A 16479-nucleotide genomic window follows, 5' to 3' on the forward strand; every position below is an offset into this window, starting at 1 on the left:
CAAGACAACACTTCTAAGCTCATATTGATGTGAAAATATCTGTAAGAAATCATACCCAGTGCGAAAGTTTGTGATGATTTTCTTTTAAAATGAAGTTGAAATTTAAACTGCAAAATATAGGGGATGAAGAAACTATCAGTCAGATAATAAGTCTACTTAAGAGTCCACCCATTTAGGAAAAATTCATCAATGTCACCACTTTTATTTGTAAGCATCACATTGCAATTTCTAAATGGAATACTCACAATAAAACCACTGTCAGCAAAGCACCCCGTGGTCTATCTTTCCCAACCACGGTGATCCAAGTTGTAGATCAGTTTTCAGGGAACTCTGCTTTCACAGAATCATGACCCATGCCCAATCCCAGCACCACTTATCCACAGCTTGGACTAAGCTCTGGAAGTCGCAGTTGTGGTTGGGTCCTCTAAGTGCCTCCATCCTTTCTTTATAGCTACCCTGGATGTATGTCATTTGCCCTCTCATCATTCCAGAGGGCTATCAGTTCAGGAGTAAAAAGAACATAAGAGACAATTCAAATACTTATAGGTAGTAGGCCCAAGACACAACCATAAGAAATGATAAAATGTCACCACATGAAACTTTGGATGATTGGCAGTTCAGATCAGCAGTGCAATACTTGGAAGATCAAGGCATGATTCTTAGTATCTCCTTCTCCTGTTTACATGGTGGGGACCTGCCTGACCTGTCTGTGCTCAGGTGCCCCAGAGCAGGTAGAAAACCTTTTATCAGTGGTAGGATGTTGCTCACCACGCTGCCTGTATCTTTTCCTATCTGCCCAAGTAAAGCAGAGTTAAGGTTTGGGAAGCCCCAGCCTGCAAACCCCCCAAGGGGTTGAGAAGACATTCCTGATTGAGGAGCAACTCTTTTCTCTGTAGTAATCCAGCTACCCTGCTGTCTTGATCTCCGTTATTACCTTATCCTTTCTCTTGAGGGAAAAGGGTGAACCCAAGGGTAGAGCAATGAGACATCCTTAGAGGTAAGAGGGAATTAGCAGTGGTTTAAAAAACTAAACCTCCTAGTCCACCTGATGGAATCCTGACTGCCACGTGAAAGTGCACAATGGGCATAAAATACTGAGTGGGGGCATCGACAGCGCGTCACACTGAAACCCAAGATCACACCGTGCCGGTGGAGTAGCCTCTCAGGGTTGTAAAATTAATGTAATAAATACCGCTCTCTGTAACTTCACACTTCTTTTTTGGTTTATAGAAATGTTTTTCATACCCACATCGTCCTATTACCCATTACCTTCCCACATTCGGGAAGGCGAGAGCAAATTTTCCACTTGGGAGAAAAAATAATTTTAACTCCCACTTCATTTCTCAGTTATATGAAGTACAAAGAGAAATGTTTATGTTTGCAAATTCTTTTAATTTCCCCCCCCCAATTCCTAAGAAATAGATTCCTTTACATCAAAGCATTACAAAAATAAATCTTAGTTGTCTCTTAAAAGATAACATAACAAGACCTCAAAATTTGAGCTTCTCTTGGCCTCAAAAGCTTGATTTTCAAACAGAATTAGCTTTAGTCATTGTAACAATGTCTTTCATTTCATTTATATGCTGTAAAATATATCTTCCTTCAAAGGCACTTCGTCTTCTAATGTAAGGCTAAACCCCATTTCAATAACCTGCAATTCACTAATAGATTTGTGTTCAATGTAGAATGTCCTGTTACCCAAAGACATTGAAAGTATCTGGGGGAAAAGGCTAGGCCTGTTTACAGAAAAGGAAATTGAAAGACCTCAAGTGCGTCATGTGATCTCTTTATTCCCTCCTATGACACAGACAAAATATTTCCTTTCCTACAAAAGCCTCTTAAAATTACAGAAAGCTGTTTCATCTTTGTTGGCAAAAGTCAAAAGTTATCAAGTCAAAAGAAAGCCTCAAGAAAAACCTATTCACCCCTTACTCATACTTATGCTTTGCAATAAAAAACGGGGGAAGACTGTTCATAGAGCTGTTTCCCAATTTCCAACTGGAGAATGACAGCGTGAAAGGCTCAGGCATTACTTAACCATGGCTGCTAACTTCAATAATCCCAAAGAGACATGCCCAAACCCAGCCAAGGTTCTGCCTCCAAAATGAATACGCAATTCATTCTGAGCAGTGAAAACATCAGCTTCCCTATTTAAATGGAGAAGCTAACATTTTCTTTACCAAACGTCAATAAATTCTAAATCCTAACAATCCTAAAGAAAAACAAATCAAAGTCTATTGGCCATCATGACAACACTAGAGGCCCGATGCAAGAAATCCGTGCACTTGTGGGGGGGCAGAGCGGAAGGCGGAGGTGGGGGGGGGGAATCCCTCAATCAGGCCTATGCCCTTTTGCAGTTGAGAGCCGTCAGTCGGACATCCTTTGTGCAGAGCTTCTGGCTGAGCGGCGCTCCCGCTGTGGAAGCACACTTACCACCAGGGGGCAGCTCCTGCATTGAGCATCTGCCCCCGGGTGGTCAGTGCGCATCATAGTGACTGTTTGTTCCGCTGTTCAGTCAATTTGCATATTAGCCTTTTATTATATAGGGTTATACACACTCTCCATAAAATAACGGTAATAATACTATTTTTCTTTTGGGGGTGTATATCACTTTTTTTTGCATAGTATCTGGACATTGAAGCCCTCAACAGATTAATGATTTAATTCATGTTTCTATCCTTATTATATTACTTCACATATAAAATGTTTTTATGACATGTTAATATTACGCAATGTTTACCATTTATTTTGTTCCTCACTGAAAATGAGTCCAGCACCCCAGTTTTTAAATGACTTCGAGGGACTAGTTTCTCCTGGCCTTCCACATTCAAATTCTTGTTGTTCCCATTACACTAGTACGCAGACCTCTGAGCTTCCTCCATCTACCAATCTTCTCATCTTTTGCACTTTCAGGGCTCTGTATCATTACATCTCTTCAACCACAAAAAAGAAGGAACAGAAGGGAGGGGAGGAGAGGAATCACATCTCTTTTTCCCAATTGACCTTTTGCTTCTACCCCACTTCAATCTGAACCGCTGATGAGTCCCTCCAATTGCATTCCAAATACCAAGCAGGTTCAGCGACACAGGCCTGCCTCATGCTTCTTCAGTTTTTTTAAACCACCGGGGAACACACATCAGTTTTGAGGTGTGTGTGTGTGTGTGTGTGTGTGTGTGTGTGTGTGTGTTTGTTTTGTTTTTTTAAAGAATCTGATCAGCTACTGAAAAAGGTGTTAAGAACCTCTGCCTTGCTTCTCTCTAGGAAAGTGGGTGAAAGGTGAGGAGAATGGATCCCAAAACTGGTGGATATTTGGGTTTCAAAATAATACATAATAATAATACAAACACATACATATAGATACATGAATGGCTAAGTGTGGATAGTTTTGAGGAATAATAAGCAATAATAAATGCAATTGCGGAAGGTATATAAGAATTACATGTCATTTGAAGTGACAAATGCCAAAGGAGTGCTCATTTTATCTCTTGTCCTCCACACCAATCAGACCTTGAGTAAATCTTGACAATCAGGGAGCACTTTGTAGGTCTGCGAAGAACTGTGTGACACATCACATCATCTTCCAGCCCCGTGGGTGGGGACCTGATTACACTGCCCCCAAGGGCAGAAGAACATTTTCTAAACAGCATATGCGCGCGTGGTAGCACACCATCTGTGAAGACAGCTCATACACAGATGAAATGAACAGAATATGCATTTTGTTAATTCTGTATGCGTTAACAAGCAATTAGTAAAGATGGCCTGGGAGCTCAGTTGGTTAGAGCATCATTCCTATGTGCCAGGGTTTCAAGTTCGACCCCCATTCAGAGCACATACATGAGTCAACTGATGAATGCATAAACAAGTGGAACAACAGATCAATGTTTCTCTCTCTCTTCCTCTTTCTCTCTAAAAAGTAATAAATAGAAATTTTTTTAAAAAGAAAATAGTAAATACAATTGCTGTGAGCCAGAATGGACATCTACTTGTTTAGTAAATAGACTAAATTCTGATGGCAGCACCTATCATATACAGATACTTCAGCAAGGTCAGGCGTGTTCTTCCTCAGCTAATACCTAATATTCCTGATTGGAATAGAACTGATGTAAAAGTTCAAGCTGCTTCTGGAAATATAAACTGAGTCACGGAAGCAGGGCACAACCTTGGGATACACAGGAATAAAACCAGCCCAGACCTTCCCTGTGGTTGTTCACTCTTAACTCAAAACCTCCCCTCCCCTCCTCTGTCCATCATTCTCCTGAGGGAACTAGGCCACCACAAGCAAATGATCCCTACACACCCCTCAGCCTTATCAGCTCAATCTGCAATTCCTGGCTTACTTCTCATCCCCCACTCCACCCCACCCCCAGCTCCAAGCACTCATAGGTCAAAACAAAAGCTCAGCCATAAAGAGAGCCTTCGCTTTGTCCCCTGGATTCTGCAGCTGCCAAGAAAACCTCCGGAGAAGGCTGTGCAAATCCCTGCTCCATATTCCCTGGGAGTCCTCAGTGTCACTTAAGCTCCACGGTCCTCTTCTCCTTAGTATTAACTCCACCCTGCCAGGAGACACAGGCTGTTTCTAATCTTTTCCTCTTACCTCCTGCACACCTTGGCCTTTTTCTTCCTGCAGTCAACCTCCAAGACAACAGGCCTCAGGCAGGCCCTCTCTCCACACCCTTCCTTCCTACAGATCTTGTCGGGTCCTGCAGTTGGCCTAAGTTGATCCTCCTCCATTAGCTTGTCATCCTCCTCCTGTGCCTGTCAGTCCTATCACCTCTACCTGCTGGCATGAAGAGACCTCCCTCAACCTTCACCTAGTGACTATCTTGGTGCTGTCTACCAACATGCTGCCTTCGCAGTCAAGTTCTCAATCCCTGGGACAAATCCTGCCCCTCCAGCTCCTTCCTGGACCCTTGCAATCCACTCTCCAATCCAGGCTGTAAGGAGGAATTTGGGGGAGTGATGGAACTGTTCTGTATCGCAATTGTGGGGGTGGGTCCATACTTGTTTGCATTTATCAAAACCCAGAGGATTTTACTGCATGTAAACTGGAGGGGTGGGGGGGAGCAACCAAAAATGAGGGAAGGCCCAAAATGAAAGACCAACTGGAACGAAGAACCTAACTACATTACAAGTGAACAACATAACCATGCTGAAGAGAGTAGGGGAGAAAAGAACTAACCAAAGCCACTTTGGAAAACAAAATTCTAACTGGATGCTGTGAGGCTACAGGGAACAAATCAAGTTTGTAATCTAGTTAGCAGTATTATACTAATGATTTTTTTTTTTCAGTTCTGGTGTGTTATAACTATGCAGGCAGCTAGGGAAAACTGAAGTGTTTGATGCTGGGGATACGTTATTCCCCGTGTGGTCCCGTAGCCACCCGCCTGAGAGAACATGGGTAAAAAGAACATGGAAACTCATTTATTTTTGCAACTTTTCTAGGAGTGAAAATTATTTCAAAATAAAGTTAGATGAAATTTAATAGTGTAAAGCTACTAAATGAAATACAGCCAGTATCAGGACACTCCCCAAAGGGGCCATTCCCCTTTTTTGTTCCCTGTGCCTATGCTGTTACCTGTGACCTTTCTCTCTGCATTTCATTCTCCAGCTGACGTCCTTCCTCCCGTGCACTCCAAAGCACTGCCATGAGCTGGCTTCTCCCTGACTCACTGGCTGTGCCCCTCTCCCTGGGGGGGTCCCTTTAAATCGTCATCTACCTTTGCTCCAACCTCAGCAGCTTCCCTGGTCATGACAATCACATATATTCACGGAACTCACTTATTTCTACATTCAGCCCTAATGCTATCTTAAGAGCCACCTTTCCAGTTGCTGGCTCTATATTCTGCTTGGTTCTCCCAACCTTCTGTCAAACTTACACCAAAGCCCTTATGTTCCCTCCCAACCTGTTCCTCCTCTTGTCCCAGCTCTGTGACATTAGCGACATAACCTTCTTTAGGAAAAAACTGGAAACCTCAGGCTGCATTTCACACACTGCGAGGCAGAGACAGGGTTCTGAAGGACCCACTTGGCTTCCCACTAACACGAGACGGAAACACACAGTAAATGCTGGATTGTTCTCCGCTGAGCAGACTGCTCTCAGGTAGGGCAGCCTTTACTGTGCAAACAAATATTATAAATCTCTGGAAAGAGAAAAGCAATAGTTCCCAAATTCTGAACTAACCACAGGTCATTTTTTTCTGATACATGAACAGAAATGCCAAAATGATTTTCTCAAAGGCGCCACCAATTATTGTTGCCACCATTATACATTAGTTACTTTAAATGCATCATGCTTCCCCCCCCCATTTAAATATTTATTACCTGACATCTAAGGCGGCAAAATGACAGCCCACTATATACAAATTTCTGCGTTACTAATTACAAAGTTTAAACTGTCTTCCATATGACTTGTTCACTAGTCGTCAAAGAAATTCTTGTCCAGTGAATCACGAATGAATGCATGGAAGGAGATGATGAATTTCCTATTTATTTATTTCTGCAGCTCTATGGAATAATCTACTGACCTACACTCTTGTTACTTAACTAATAAGCAAGCACATATACAACCCATCCATACAGTGTCCGAAAATGAATGAGTTTCTGTGGACAAACTCTGCTGGAGAGAATGAGCTTTTCATGTCCCAGCTACAGGAGCACTAACAATGGTGGAGGGCACTAGTCCTTCCCGTGCTGTTCCAGGCCAGCACTGGCATCCCCTCCTCCCTCTGGCTTCTTTGTGTGGGAAAGTTTTCCCCCTGAAAAAATGAGGATTAACAGCATACACCGAACCCCAGAGATACACAGAGGGAAGGCTGAAACTTAGATATTTAGAAGGAGCTTTGTCATAATTCAATATTCCACACAAAAAGCACAGAAAGCATAACATTCAAACAAGGAGTGGCCAGTGGTCAGAGAATTTCAATGAAGGCTCTCACTCTTTCCATCCCACAAAGAGCCAGGAGACCTACCTGGCCAAGCAGGCGGGCTGTGTTCTGGAGAACAGTGTGTGATCATTAACCTTCCTTATCACAGAGCATCTGGATTAAGAGAAGGAAAGAAGCGAAGGGGGCAGCACTCTCAAGTGGGAGGATGGTACTGAGGGGCCAAGGTGGGAGGCCAGGGCTCACCTTGTCAATCACAGAACTCATGGGCTGAGATGTGAGCCCTGGTCATAATCAGAATTGGAGGCTGAGACACAAAGGACTCACCAGGTCAGAACCAGAGACGTGGATAGAAGAGCTGCCCAGATTAGAGGAGCAATGGCACCATCCTCACCTGAGCCCACCTGACCTCTGCCACCCAACGAAAACAGAATTGAAAATTTACAAACAGAGCACTTCAGGGGGTGCTCCACTTCCCACAAAGAGCAGCAACAGCCACTGTGGCTGAGAGTCACACATGAAAGGACTCAGCATCCCTGTGCCCTGCAGAAGGCGGAGCTCTCTCCGTCCAAACGGGCTGGAAGCCAGAGGTGACCCCCGAGAGTCTTGCTTCCTCCAAATCCTCAGAACCCCTGCAAGTAAGTTTTCCCCAAGGGGGTCCCGAAAACCATATCAAATTCTAAGTTTTGAGTCTTCAAGCTAATTTTTTAGAAAATCAATCAATAATTAATGCGATGTGAGAACAAAAAAGAAAATATATGCCTCTATCTGTTTTGAGACATGGAGTGAAGAGGAGTGTATTCATCTCAGCTTACAGTTTACTAACACTTAACAGAAAGAAAGTGGGTCTCAAATAGGGTTTCCCATAAAAGACAAATATGGGGGGGAGCAAAGAGCAAAGGGGGTCAAATATGTAGTGATGGAAGACGTGACTTTTGGTAGTAAACACACAATGCAATATAAAGACACCATATCAGAATTATATACTTGAAACCTCTATCATTTTATTAAGCAACTAGAGGCCTGGTGCATGAAATTCGTGCACAGGGGTGGTGTCCCTCAGCCCAGCCTGCACCCTCTCCAATCTGAGACCCCTTGAGGGATATCTGACCGCCCATTTAGGCACGATCCCATGGGATCGTGCCTAAATGGGCGGTCAGACATCCCTCTCACAATCCAGGACTGCTGGCTCCCAACTGCTCACCTGCCTCTGCCTGATTGCCCCTAACCGCTTCTGCCTGCCAGCCTGATCACCCCCTAACCACTCTCCTGCCAGCCTGATCTACGCCTAACTGCTCCCCGGCTGGCCCGATTGCCCCTAACTGCCCTCACCTGCCAGCTTGGTCACCCCTAACTGCTCTCCCCTGCCAGTCTGGTCGCCCCTAACTGTCCTCCCCAGCAGGCCTGCCCCCCCTCAACTGCCCTCCCCTGCTGACCTGGTCTCCCCCAACTGCCCTCTTCTGCTGGCCTGGTCACCCCTAACTGCCCTCCCTGCTGGCCTGATCGCCCCCAACTTCCCTCCTCTGCAGGCCTGGTCTCTCCCAACTGCCCTCCTCTGCAGGCCCAGTCACCCCTAACTGCCCTCCCTGCTGGCCTGATCACCCACAACTGCCCTCCCCTGCTGGCCTGGTCCCCCCAACTGCCCTAGCCTGCAGGCCTGGTCCCCCCCAACTGCCCTCCCCTGCAGGCCTGGTCCCCCCCAACTGCCTTCCCCTGCTGACCTGGTCTCCCTCAACTGTTCTCCTCTGCAGGCCCAGTCACCCCTAACTGCCCTCCCTGCTTGCCTGACCGCCCACAAATGCCCTCCCCTGCAGGCCTGGTCACTCCCAACTGCCTCCTCTGCTGGCCTGGTCACCCCTAACTGCCCTCCCCTGCAGGCCTGGGTTCCCCGCAACTGCCCTCCCCTGCTGGCCTGGTCCCCCCCGCAATTGCCCTCCCTTGCTGGCCTGGTGACCCCCAACTGCCCTCCTCTGCTGGCCTGGTCACCCCTAACTGCCCACAACTGCCTTCCCCTGCAGGCCATCTTGTGGTGACCATCTTGTGTCCACATGGGGGCGGCCATCTTGTGTCTTGGAGTGATGGTCAATTTGGATATTACTCTTTTATTAGATAGAAAGTTGACCCAATAAATTTAATTTTAAAAACAGACAGATATAGAGGAGATAGCACATCCCGAAGATGTGAATTTTATATTGTCCCCATTACCCACACTTTAATTAATCTCCTTCATGTAACTGCCTCATGGCTGTTGGCAGGCTCTACGATCTCAGCTGGGCCATAAACAGGGAAAGAGAAACTCAAATCTCCTGGTTCCCTGTCCGTGTGAGTTCATCTGCTTCTTTTGCCTTGATGAAACCAAATGCTCAAAACTTAAGTTTTTCATTATCTCCCTACGGTTCATGAATCTGTAAAATTCTTAGAAAACTGTAATAGAAAACACAAATCACAGACCAAAATATCATTGAACCAAATTCAATCTAAACTGATGCCCAGATTCCTATGTAGTGTCAACAATAGAACTCAAACCACATTTAAAAAAAAAAAAAAAAAGATCAGCTTCACTCCCCATCTAAGGAATAATAACTTTGTATTGATCTAGACTTCTAAAAATCTGACAGCTCGCCCTAGCTGGTTTGGTTCAGTGGATAGAGCATCAGCCTGCGGACTGAAGGGTTCCAGATTCTATTCCAGTCAAGGGCACATACCGGTTGCAGCTTGATCCCGGGCTCTGGTCAGGGTACATGTGGGAGGCAACTAATTGATGTGTCTCTCTACATTGATATTTCTGTGTCTCCCCCTCCTTTCCACTCTCTCTAAAAATAAATGGGGAAAAAAATATATCATTGGGTGAGGATTAACAACAAAAATCTATATTAATAAAAGTGTAATACGCAAATCGACTGAATGACCGAACGCAGAACCGTCCAGGCAACCTTCTTGATGACCATGCTATGACACGCACTGGTCACAGTGCCAAGGCAGGTGTGATGCGATGGGTCGGGGGCGGGGAGGGGCATTGCCCCACGATTGCCCCGCAGAGGGAGGCCCAGGCTACCTGGCCAGTGACACTGTGGCGGGTGTGCGGGACCAGCCAGCGATTGCCCCACAGAGGGAGGCCCAGGCCAGCCATGCGACCACACCCCACACCTGTCACCCACAGAGGGAGGTGACCAGTGGCGGGGGAGGGGGGGGCAGCGGTGGGGGCAGGGCCAGCTGCCAGCAGCTGGAGGGAGGAAAGCCCCGATAGGCCCTGATTGCCGGCCAGGCCTAGGGACCCTACCCAAGGGGTCCTGGAGAAATGACAATTCTAGGATTGGGCAGAAAATGCACAAAATGAGCCTGGAGCACCTGTGGTGCCAGAAAGAAGCAAGAGCTCCAAAACAAACAAAACAAACAACATAGCGAGGGGCAGGTCCAAGGGACGGACACAGAGGTCAACTGAAAGCGCTCCCAATGGCCAACGCTGGTATAATTGAGCAACAAATGAAGCAGTATTAGATTATAATCCAAAGTATAAAGTAAATATGAGTCCATACTGATGTAAATGATTGAAATGACTGAATGGGGAAAAGCAGACAATTCTGTGCAGGCGAATTCCAAATACTTATGTAAATGCCCCGCCCTTATGGAGGTGAATTAACGCCCACTCCTTAGTGACTTTCTTCCAAAGAGGACAGTCAGAGAAAGGGGAGAGGTAAGAGTAACTTTACAGTAGAGACAAACACTACCTCAACGAAGTGACCAAGGTAAGCACCAACAGTGATAAGTCATACGGATGGAAGGTTCCCTTGATGTGATGTTAGGAAGCATTGTCCCAGCCTAACCACCAGAAAAACATCAGACAAATCCCAATGGAGGGACATGCCACAAAAATTCCTGACCGGGTACCATCATGAAAAACGAGGGAAGCCTGAGAAGCTGTCACAGCCAAGAGAAGCCTCAGGAGACATGAGGACTCGATGTCATGTGATGTCCTGGATGAGCTTCTGGGACAGAAAAAGGACATGAAGTGGAAATAGAAAATCTAAAAAAATGTGGACTTTGGATCTTATAAAAAGTGCGTAAGACAGAAATGATGAATACCTAAGAGGGTGGGGAGAGTTAAAATGCAAAGAGCTGACAAGAGCAGAAGATGGGAACTGCAACATTCTGCTTCCAAAAAACGTTGGTGAAGGGCACTACCAACAAGAAATACTTCCTAAGTGTTTCAATAACAGCTCTGGATATGTGGAAATTGGGTTCCCGTTTTATCCTCTTACCAGTGAGCTGCTTCAAGGTCAGCCACTGAGTAATGCAAACAACTTGGCAACTTTTAAACCGAGGTTTATTAGAAACAGAATTTCCAGAAGTTTGCATTCTCCACGCTTTCTGGACACAAAATGACTCAAAGGATCTTTAGCAATGACAGCCAGACCCAGTCTGTAGCCAGACATGATAAATGATTATTTGGTTTCTCTTTTTGCCCGATGATGGGCAACATGACAACTCGATCACTGATAAGTTTAATTTATAAAACAACAGCCTATAAAAACAAGGTCCCTCTAAAGATTTGCTTGTATGGGCATGTGGAAGGAAATTAATCCTTTACCCCTCTTGCCATCCTTCAGGTGCCTTATAACAAGGCCAGACTTTCCTTTCACAATAGCAATGTAACTGGGTCGTGCCATTCAAAACATGAGCAGTCATAAATGGAAACTACTCCTTTCTTGTATAATTTCCCAATCATATAATACAATCCACATATATCACAAAACCAATGTAACTTATGGCCCCCACACAGGAAAACAGAGCAAGGTACATTTTTTTTTTTAATTTATTGATTTGAGAGAGAAACATCAATTTGTTGTTACTCTTATTTATGCATTCATCGGTTGATTTTTGTTTGTACCCTGACCAGGGATCTAACCTGCAACTTTGGCATATCAGGAAGATATGCTAACAAACTGAGCTACCCAGCCAGGCGTGAGGAAGACATACATTTAATTTTTTTTATTGTAATAAAATACAAATACCATAAAACTTGCCATCTTAACTATATATAATCAATTTTTAAAATATGTTTTTATTGATTTCAGAGAGAGAAGTAGAGAGAGAAACATCGATATGAGAGAGAAACATCAATCAGCTGCCTCCTGCAAGTGCCAGGACCGGGAATCGAGCTAGCAACTTTTGGATACATGAGATGATGCTCAACCAACTGAGCCACACCAGCCGGGGCTATAATTAATTTTTATATGAAGAGTATACAAAATAATAACAGCAAAAATGCTACCTAATATTACTAACTGAAGACATGCTGAGGAATAAAAAACAACTAATTGAGCTGTCCAATTGTAGGCTGCAAATTTCTTTTAAAACCTCTAAAAGGCCATTTCTATATACACACATTATCTAATATTAAGACTTAGAGTTCTGATCATTTATATTCACTAAACACCCACACTTCATATAACAATCACTTGCTTCAGAGATTCAAATCAAATTTTGTTTTTTCCTGAAATATTTAGTTAAAGTGCCCCGGGGATATTTATTGCCAGATATCCTACATCGTTTAAAACATCTGCAACTGAACTCACCATCTACTTCCCTCTTTCCAGACAGCTATTCCCAGTCACTTAAATTAACAATTTCACCTCCAACTCTTCCCTTTCACCCATTTTCCTTGGCAATGTAGTTTGAATCCATCCTCTTTTAATCTCCATCCCTCCTCTAGTTTTGGACCGTCTCATCCTACATCTAGATAAATAGAACACCCCGGCTTTCTTCATCCTGTCAGCCAGAATTGCCAGATCAATCTTCCTAAAGCTCTATTTTAATCACATCTATCGCTCCCTCTACTAAAAATCCTCAAATCACCCTAGCCGGTTTGGGTCAGTGGATAGAGCGTCAGCCTGCGGACTGAAGGGTCCCAGTTCAATTCTGGTCAAGGGCACATGCCCGGGTTGTAGTCTCGATCCCCAGTAGGGGGTGCAGAAGGCAGCCAATCAATGATTCTCTCTCATCATTGATGTTTCTATCTCTCTCTCCCTCTCTGAAATCAATAAAAATATATTTTAAGAAAAATCCTCAAATCACCCTAGCCAGTTTAGCTCAGTGGATAGAGCATCGGCCTGCTGACTCAAGGGTCCTGGGTTCAATTTCGGTCAAGGGCATGTGCCTCGGTTGCAGGCTCCTCCCCAGCCTGGGCCCTGGTTGGGAGCATGCAGGAGGCAACCAATCAATATGTTTCTCTCACATTGATATTTCTCTCTGTCTTTCCCTCTCCCACTCTCTCTCTTAAAAAAATTAAAAAATCCTCCAATCACCTTTCAAATTAAGTCCAAACTCCTTGGCCTAATTCCAAGGACCCCACTGAGTCAGAGCCCAGCCAGCCACTATTTTGCCTCAGTCTCCCTTTTGTGGGTACACCTTTCCTTGTGGGCCACACTATTTCTTGACCCAGGATGCACCACACACACACACACACATCCCCATCGACCATGTAAGAAGAACCTATTTCTCAGGTTATTCTGAAGGAAGAACCTCAATTTCCTCATCTTTAAAACAGGAACTAAAAAGTAAATTAAATAAAAGAGAACTAATAATAATAGCCATATCATAGGGTGTTGTATAAGTGAAAACAAATTATATAGAAAGCACCAAACATATAGACATTAAAATATTTTCTTTCTCTGTTTATTTGTTAAAATAATAAAACAAAGTAAGAAATGGAATAAATGTTTCTGAAACAAGAAAGTGAAGTAGGTCAGCCTGGACAGGTAGCTCAGTTGTTTGGAGTGTCATCCGAATGGACCAAGGTTGCAGGTTTGATCCCTGGTCAGGGCACATGCAGGAGTCAACCAATGAATGCATAAATAAATGGAACAAGTCAATGTTTCTCTTTCTTTCTCTCTCTTCTTCTCACTCTATAATCAATAAATCAAAAAAAATTTTTTTAAGTTAAGTAGGTCACTAAATTGGAGGAAGGCAGGGAGGGATGGGTGAAAACGGTGAAGGGATTAAGAAGTACAAACTGTCAGGTATAAAAAGTCACGGGCATATGAAGTGCAGCATAAAGAATATAGTCAACTAGAGGTCCGGTGCACGAAATTCCTGCACTGGGGCGGGGGGGGGGGGGGGTACATTCAGCCAGGCCTGCGCCTTCTTGCAGTCCAGGAGCACTCAGGGGATGTCAGACTGATGGCTTAGGCCTGTTCCCTGGCAGTCGGACATTCTTAGTGCTGCTGCGGAGGCGGGAGAGGCTCCCGACACCACCACTGAGCTCACCACGTGAGCCTGGCTTCTGGCTGAGCGGCACTCCCCCTGTGGAAGTGACTGACCACCAGGAGGCAGCTCCTGCGTTGAGCGTCTTCCCCCTAGTGGTCAGTGGGCGTCATAGCAACTGGTCATTCTGCAGTTCAGTCAATTTGCATATTAGCCTTTTATTATCCTATCTAATAAAAGAGTAATATGCAAATTAACTATCACTCCGCTATAGCCACAAGCCACGCCCATCAGCCAATCAGGAGGGAATATGCAAATAAACCCAACCAAGATGGCTGCAGCCACAGAGCAGGAGGGAGGCTTGGGTTTCCCTGGCAATGGAGGAAGCCAAGCTTTCTGCCTGCCCTTGCCGGCCCAGGCCTCCACTCAATGCTACAAAGTTTCAATTATAGAAGATAAATAAAGCCCAACAGAAATGGCGGCAGCCATGGAGCTAGAGAGAGCAGGAGGCTAGGGTTGCCCGCGGCGATGGAGGAATCCAAGCTTCTGCAGCCCTGGCCTGCTTTGGCCTCCACTTAAGGCTACAAAGTTTCAATTATAGAAGATACATAAATTCCAACAGAAATGGCTGCCGCCACGGAGCAATCAGAAGGCTGCTCCACGCTACAAAGTTTCAATTGTAGAAGATAAATAAATCCCAGATCCCAGGGCCTCTGCTTGAGTCGCCGGGGGCGTGGCCGGCCTGCAAACCACCACAGACCCCTCGCCCAGGCTGCCCCATGGGAACCCCCACACTGATCCAGAACACCCTTCAGGGCAAACCAGCTGGCCCCCACCTGGCCTCTATCCTATCTAATAAAAGAGTAGTATGCACCAGGCCTCTATCCTATCTAATAAAAGAGTAATATGCAGATTGACCATCACTCCAACACACAAGATGGCTGCCCCCATGTGGTCAAAGATCCTGCCCCCATGTGGACACAAGATGGCCACCACAAGGTGGCCAGCAGGGGAGGGCAGTTGGGTGGGACCAGGCCTGCAAGGAGGGCAGTTAGGGGTGACCCGGCCGGCAGAGGAGGGAAGTTGGAGGTGACTGGGTCTGTAGGAAAGGGCAGTTGGGGGGACCCAGGCCTGCAGGGGACAGCTGTTGGGGGTACCAGGCCTGCAGGGGAAGGCAGTTAGGGTGACCAGGCCTGCAAGGGATGGCAGTTAGGGGCAAACAGGCTGGCAGGGGAGTGGTTAGGGGGTGATCAGGCTGGCAGGCAGAAGTGGTTAGGTGCAATCAGAAAGGCAAGCAGGCGAGCAGTTGGGAGCCAGCAGTCCTGGATTGTGAGAGGGATTTCCGACTGCCCACTGGGATCGGGCCTAAACGGGCAGTCGGACATCCCTTGAAGAGTCCCAGATTGGAGAGGGTGCAGGCTGGGCTGAGGGACACCCTCCCCACCCCCCATCCCCGTGCACGAATTTTGTGCACCGGGCCTCTAGTATAGGATAATATTGTAATAACTAAATATGGTGCCAGATGGGTACTAGACTTACTAGATGATCACTTTGTAAGGTGTATAAGTATCTAATCACATTGTACACCTGAAACTAATATGATATTGTATGTGAACTGTAATTGAAAAATAAATTTTTAAAAATAAAGTGAATTAACAACAATAAAAAGAAAGTGAAATAGTTTGAGGTGATGATGATGGTTTGACTGAAGAAAGAGGAGCATTCTTGGGTTTTACCAGAGCGATGGCACTAGTTTCTTATTACACTTCATTTCATTTCAAAATGAATGGCCTTTGTCCTAATGTGGACGTGCCCCCAGGCTACCCTGGGGATCAGCCATTGGCAGGGTCACCTGGAGTTCACACATGGAAGGAATGCAATTTCCTCTTAAATGGCAGTAAAATTTCAACTCACAAAGCAAAATACTTCCAATGTCTTTCTGACTGTCCCATGACCCTTTTCTTAATTTCGAAACGGTCTTCCCAGTCAAGCATAACTAAGGCTGGCTGCAATCCCCACTGCTCCTTGCCTAACCCTGACCCAGCCCCCGCCTCTAGAGCATGCTCACCGCTGACTGGCAGCTGCTCAGACCAGGCCCCACAAATGCTGACTGCATGAGCAGCCACAAGTCCTAAACCAACATTCTAGGAGAAGCTACAGAAAAACAGCAATGGACAGACTGGGCTTGGAGAAAAGTCAAAGCAAAAGTGGGCTATGCAGTTCTTGTCCTGTTGTAGAGGCATCTACCCATCGCCAGCTAGTTCTCTGGAAAGTTGAATAGCTGCCCTTCCTGCTGGGAAAAAGGGAGGCAGCCTTGGAGGTGGGAGAGGGGAAGACCACAGCCAGGTAGCTGTGAAAGTAGGAGCCACACCGAAATCCCAGAGGTCCAGAATGG

The 16479-nt window shown here is 45.5% G+C and overlaps 1 protein-coding gene across 6 annotated transcripts in view; it reads right to left on the bottom strand.

The window, feature by feature from the left end:
- ZNF532 (zinc finger protein 532) overlaps positions 1 to 16479 on the bottom strand; it is a 99103-nt gene that overhangs the window by 54925 nt on the left and 27699 nt on the right. The window lies entirely within an intron of this gene.

Source organism: Plecotus auritus (genome assembly GCF_963455305.1).
Source record: "Plecotus auritus genome assembly, chromosome: 8".
In the NCBI taxonomy this organism is placed as follows: domain Eukaryota; kingdom Metazoa; phylum Chordata; class Mammalia; order Chiroptera; family Vespertilionidae; genus Plecotus; species Plecotus auritus.